The sequence below is a fragment of the Bison bison genome, unplaced genomic scaffold (genome assembly GCF_000754665.1).
Source record: "Bison bison bison isolate TAMUID 2011002044 unplaced genomic scaffold, Bison_UMD1.0 scf7180017864113, whole genome shotgun sequence".
NCBI lineage: Eukaryota > Metazoa > Chordata > Mammalia > Artiodactyla > Bovidae > Bison > Bison bison.
This window is the reverse complement of record NW_011494685.1, coordinates 594,073-600,473: the sequence shown is the minus strand read 5'-3', so window position 1 is coordinate 600,473 and position 6,401 is coordinate 594,073. Positions and strand designations below refer to the sequence as shown.

General features: G+C 38.9%; 1 long non-coding RNA gene across 4 annotated transcripts in view; it reads left to right on the top strand.

Annotated features, from left to right (window-relative positions):
• Nucleotides 1-1,274: 1,274 nt before the first annotated feature.
• Nucleotides 1,275-6,401, top strand: part of LOC104988020 — a 16,265-nt gene continuing 11,138 nt past the window's right edge. Inside the window, exons 1-4 of one of the 4 annotated variants that reach the window (XR_825194.1) lie at nt 1,275-1,353; nt 2,898-3,031; nt 3,140-3,241; nt 4,385-4,534. This is a non-coding gene — a long non-coding RNA (uncharacterized LOC104988020). The remainder of the gene's footprint in view (nt 1,354-2,897; nt 3,032-3,139; nt 3,242-4,384; nt 4,535-6,401) is intronic. The other 3 variants (XR_825197.1, XR_825196.1, XR_825195.1) reach the window with 3 other exon arrangements.

The following is a 6,401-nucleotide window of genomic DNA, read 5'->3' as shown; positions in this document are numbered from 1 at the left end:
TAATCCCATCACCATAAAACCCAAGACTGCAAGCCCTTGACAGAGCTCTTCTCCTGGGTTCCCTTGCCCTACTGCTCTCCACCCAGGTGCCCTTTTCCAATAAAATCTCTTGCTTGGTCAGTGCATGTGTCTCCTCGGAGAATTCATTTCTGAGTGTTAGACAAGAGCCCAGTTTCGGGCTCTGGAAGGGGTCCCCCTTCCTGCAACAATTGTAGAGCTATTAGATTAGTCCTGATTTGCTTATGTAAGGTCTTAGCTTTTGCAAAAGAGAAATGCATTTTGTATATTTCTTTCCCTTGTGGTTGAACTTAATTGTGACAGAACATAGATAGATCTAGGGTATGGTGTGAAGATTCGGCTCACTTCAGGCATAAGATAACCTAATTCACTGAAATAGGAGGGAAGAATGGAATAATGGTTGTGAGTAAAAATTCACTGGTAAGTAGATGGTAGGAAGTTTATGAGTTCCTATCTTAAGGTGTCTGTAAGTTAAATAAGTTGTTGAGAACAACAGAAGACAGATTTTAGTAGAGGAGGTCTGATGTTTGACATAGATAGTGGAGATTTAACAAAAAGCTGTGAGGCATGAGAGAGAGCTAGTAAATAAGGGTTTGGGAGTGGTATTGAGATTAGAGACAACGTGATTATAATAGTCAAGTGAATTTCTCTTGTGTTCTGTGGGATGGGAGAAGGTTTGTAGTAAAGGATCAGTGACTAGAATTATGCTTTATGGGAATAAATATGGAACCAGGGAACTTTACAGCAACATTTAGCTATCGTCTATCCAACCTTTCCTATATGATAGGTGGGCTACATGAACATGTCAAAATGTAACAATTCAGACGTCACTCCAACTGTAAAAGGGACTAACTTGGAAGATTTGGCCCTTGAAAGTTCCTAAACACACTGGCAGTATGTATGGGAAGTGGGTAGATACCACTTCTGAGCATGCTGAGAAGTGAAGAAATGCCCTAACATATCAGAGGTTATACCATTATTATTTAGGACAAAGGGAAATAATTGAATAGGGTAGGTAACTTACTGCTGCTCCATGCTTTATTCTATTCAGAGTTATTAGGACTTTTTGTGCAAGTAACACAATGTAGTGAGAAAGTACAATAAGTTCTACTTCAAAAATTTTTTGAATATAAAGAAATCTTTATCAGACTAATATTTTGTTTTGGTTTTATCACTGTGGTAAAAAAGTATTATCATTTAGAGACAAAAGGAAACATCTGAACAAATAGTAATAAAATGACAATTAAATTTGTGTTACAGATTTCATATTTGGCAGTTTTCAAGATACAGTTTGAATACATTTTATCTCATTTAATCTATAAACATCACTGCAAGGTAGGTTTTATCATGAATACTTAACTTACAAATAATGACATTGAGGTTCAGAGGTTAATGATTTTTCCAGGGTATGTAACTAGTAAATACTAGAATCTAGTTTTTCCTCCAAGGTCCAATGGGTGTGTTTCACCATGTTCATCCTCAGTGTAATGATTACTCACAATAAGTAATTAGTCTGGACAGCTCCACCATGAAGTAGGCAAGGTTTTCATTTTCCATGAAGGTTCTCCAAGAGTCTGAGGGTTTTTCCAATTATTATTTAAAACTTCAATTTGTGGTTTGTGGTTGTTAGTTCAAGGCAACATATCCACCTAAAATGGAACCTCTCTTCTCTTGAATTTGCTCTATTTTCTAAAGCCTATAAATCTTAAGCTCTTGAAGATTGTACTTTGAGGGCCTGTTGAATGAATAAAATACATCACATTCATGTTGGCCTCTAGAGGTCACAAATGCAACAGAATCTCGTTTCCTTCTCTTTAGAAGGGTTTTTGACAGCCCACAAACCACAATGGTTTTGATGCATGTGTGTGGTCACTGTAATTCTTGTGATTCTAATGATTGCATTACAAGAATAAATTTGCTTACAAATGTGTCCAGAACCGTACTTTTAAAACCAGCATTCTCTGAATATTAATAGCCTTGGAGAACAGGAAAAAGTGATAGAAAGAGATTTCTTTTGGAATCTGCAAACTCTTTTTAAAAATGCAGCAAGAGAGGATATATTCTTTTGAGAAGATCAGTTGGAATTCTTTGCTATCACTTTTGTGTACCAATGATGAATAAAAGCGCTTATTTTATAGATATGTGCAATAGAAATATTTGAAAAATACTTCATGGATTTGTGTATAAAAATAAATGGAAAAAAATAAATAAATGGAAAAGTATGGTTAGTGTGTTATTTACATAAAGTAGTTAAAAGTTATAATTTAAATTGGTTAAAATATTATGAAAACATTTTATGAAGCCATAAATTTGGTGGTCAGTAGAGCTTTGAAGTTTTAAATATTTTAATTTTATAGTGCTTTCTGAATAAAAATCTCTACCACTTATTGATCATTTGTGACCCATAAGGCATCATACTAAACGCCCTTTAAACATAGTATTTCATTTATTTTCACAACAACCCTATGTAGGCCTTTTGCTAAATTTAAAAACTGATGCTTTTTATTTGCTTGTTTTTTTAAGGAAAGGTTTTCAACTCTTTCCCATTATATTTTAATTAAGAGAAAGTAAGCACAGGTATTTCAAGTTTTAAGTGATTATTTTAAATGAAAATATCTGTCAATCAAGTACATAGATTCACATTGACAGAGAAATTTAAAAAAATTCCAGGTCAATTTGGGCAGTTAATAAGGCATATGATTATTATTGCTATATCACTACCCTAGTTTTTGCTTGCTTTATGCTCCTTAGAGATTACTTCATAAAGCTACTCTTCAGTATTTTGCATGTTATGAATTGCAATAAAGAATAGTAAGCACTTAGTAGTAATACCAACCAGAAACCAATGTTGAAAATTATTCAATATGTTGTTTTTGCAGAAGAACTATTAAGATGCAATGAAATGAACAGATATCAAAGGGAACTTGTCTTCTCCCTCTGAGCTTGCTCTTCACAGTGTGGAAGGACCGTGTCTGGGCTTTGAAGTTAAACTGAGCTGACTCCTTTATCTCAGGTAGGTTATTTACCCTCTGTGAAAGGTGATAGCTATTTACTCAGCACAAAGCTGCCAGCACAGTAACTGTGCAGCCTTCCTCAGCCTTCTTCTTACCTTTTTCGACAGGTAGTTGTTAACTTTTCAGCGCTTCGGGGTGGAAGGAAGAAGGCAGCTGTGAGGTGGAGTCTTCCCTGCTCTCCCAGCACTACTTCCTTCCCAGTGGAGGAGGTCTGTTAACTCTCAGCAGTCACTCTTTTGTAACTAGATGATTGGAAAAGCAAAGGGATCTTGGTGACCGCTGGCCGGCACCTGGCTTAGTTGGCAGGACAGTTTGGATGAACATACCGTGTGAAGAAGCAGTCTTGTATCTTATGCCCCAGGGGTCTCAGAACAAATCTTCAAATAATGAAAGACAATAAAAGAGAAAACTATTTGTAAAGTGGACTAACAATACAGCAGAAGAGATGTGAGACCAGGTTCCAAAGCTAGAGAGCCTAGGTTTTTGTCTTTGTTATTCATTTATTCGACGGTGCGGGGTCTTAGGTGTGGTATGCAGGGTCTGGGCCCCCTGCATTGGGAGCACAGAGTCTTAGCCACTGGACCACCAGGGAAGCCCCAGATCACCTGGGTTTACATTCTACCGCTGCCCTTGCCAATTGTGGAACCCTTTGTAAATTGCTTAGCCTTTCTGTGCCTCAGTTTCTTCATCTTTAACATGGTGATTATTAGAGTCCTTTCCTCATGGGTTGTTGTCAAGGTTCAATGAGTTAATGTATGTGAAGAATTAGAACAGTATCCCACACTGTTAAGTACTACATGAGTCTTTATTGCTGTTATGAGTGATTACAAAATAAACCAGTGCAAATGTGAGTGCCTAAGTTAAGAAAAGTTTAAATTACACTCATTAAAAAATGTCATTGATATAGGCTACTTCCTTTCCCACCTTGAATTTTGATCCTGGTATTTATAGGTTTGAAAAACTGAAAACAGTGCACAGTGATCAGAGTGTAAATTCCAGGAGACGGAATAGAGTGGAACCACCGCACTTAACCGTTTTCACACCAAACCTAAAATGAATCCAGGTTTGCCTTAAATTGGCACCTTTGTTTTGGTTTTAAAGAATCAGGTGGTCCCTCCCTAAAACACTATGTAGTTTTTTATATTTCAAGATATCAGATGAAGTGTCAATGTTTGGAGGAAGACTAGGCCAGATGATTTTGTTATAAAAAATAGACTTGATTTGCAAAATGCAAGAGCCTCTGAAAAAAAGGACTAAATCTTGCCAAATCTAATACTATAAAGACACAATGACGTTATCTACCTTTGTTTGGCTTTTCTTTTTCTCTTTTCTTCCCCTGCACACTAATATAGGTGAGGGAAATGGCAAGCCCCTCCAGTATTCTTGCTTGGAGAATCCCATGGACAGAGGAGCCTGGTCCACAGGGTCGCAGAGAGTTGGACATGACTGAAGCGACTAAGCATGCACGCACACTAATTTAAGAAAGCAACTTGAAAAATAGAGTAAGACTGCAATTTAGACTACATTTAATTTCTTGTGCATGGATAACTTCCCTTACATCCAGATAAATTTTTACTTGGATATACATAGCTATTTCAAACTCACATACTCTGTTAAAACTTATATTCTTTTTTTAAATGCTATCATCTGTAGAACTCCTCTAGTTCCATGAAGAGCACTGTCACTCAGCCAGTTTTCCATCTTGCTACCTTTGAGCTAGCATTTTGATCATAGCATCTTGTTAAATCTACATATGAAACAATTTGAAGACTTTTTATTCTTTCCTAGGGCTAACCTCATCTCTTACCCATCTCTGTCCTACAGGTTTTGCTCTGCCATGTTGGGCAGTCTAGGTACTTTCATGGTTTGGGGCCTCAAATCTAAAAATTCACAACAGATTGTTTTAACATATTGTTTTTGTTACTTCATAGAATCTCAGTTTAATTACAGAATTCAGCTTCTCTCTCTAGCCATCCTGGATATCTTAGCTTGTCTTTGTCGCCTAAGTATTGTGTGTCCTAGAACATGATAGGTGTTCCATTAATGTTTGTAAAATGAATGAATAAGCTCCCCAAGGGTGTCATTTGCTCATGTGCTGAAATGATTTCACATAAGGTGGTGTCAACTATGAAGTAGTTCTGAGAGACAAAATGTTAAGCATAATTTATTTGAATTGATGGCTTGGAGGGATTCTAGTTTCAGAAGCATATACATTTTGATAGGGAATTAAAGATTTGAAGAGAAGTGTTAGTGAGGACCAAGTTTATTTAATACTAAGAATCACAGATGAGATCGTGCATGTGTGCTCAGTCACTTCAGTCGTGTCTGACTCTGCGACCCTATGGTCTGTAGTCCACCAGGTTCTTCTGTCCATGAGATTTTCCAGGCAAGAATACTGGTGTGGGTTGTCCTGCCCTCCTCCAGGGGATCTGCCTGGACCAGGGATTGAACCTGTGTCTCCTGCATTGCAGGCAGATGCTTTACCGCGGAGCCACCGGGAAAGCTCCCGATGAGATGTGCAAGCAGCTATTTTTTTAATGTGACAGGAAAAAAAAAATCTAGCCTCCATGTGCAAGCAAAATCTATGGCGGAAATGGGCTGGTATCCACCTGGAATTTGTTCTCCACCTCCCCTGTTGTTGAGTCACTGCTGGGAAGCAGCTACCTGGCCAGCCATCCAGGTGTTGGTGGGGCTGTGTCCTTGTTCTTGCCAGTGGATAGTAGGGAAGGTGAGTCACTTCACTTCTGGATTAAGGAGGTTGAAAGTGGTGTGCCTTCTTTATTCTCTTTCCCCCATCCACTAGCTGTCATCTGAAGACAGTAAGACTTCAGCAAGTGACAGAGAGACAAGGTGGAAAGAGCCTGTCCTCCTGCACTGTTGTTGTAGTTCTTAAGCATTAATGTTTGTTATGTGGAGTCGGGGTGTTGGACAATGAGCCCTGATTCAACAAAAGACAACAAGGGAACTGAAGGAGAGAAACTTGTTACTCAGAGCTCCTGGAAGAACTGTCAATACGTGGTAAGCCTCAAGGACCTCGTGGAGAGGCCAAGAAAGGGTTCAGGCAGAGACAGCAGGATTGGGGGCATATGCTTTTATTAGGGTCTACAGGTAGAGTACTTTGGGATCATAGGGCTGGGACCAGGCTCTTCAGTTCAGACTGGTGAAGCGTGGGTGAGACTGCTTGTCACAAGATGATTGGGGAGCATGTCAGGGACTGACATCTGCTTGTGACTCTATGGGCTGTTGTCTCAGGCATGGGCTGGAGGGAGGGGCTAGTGTCAGTTTAAGGCTTCTGCACTGGCACCCCACTCCAGTACTCTTGCCTGGAAAGTTCCATGGACAGAGGAGCCTGGTAGGGTGCAGTCCATG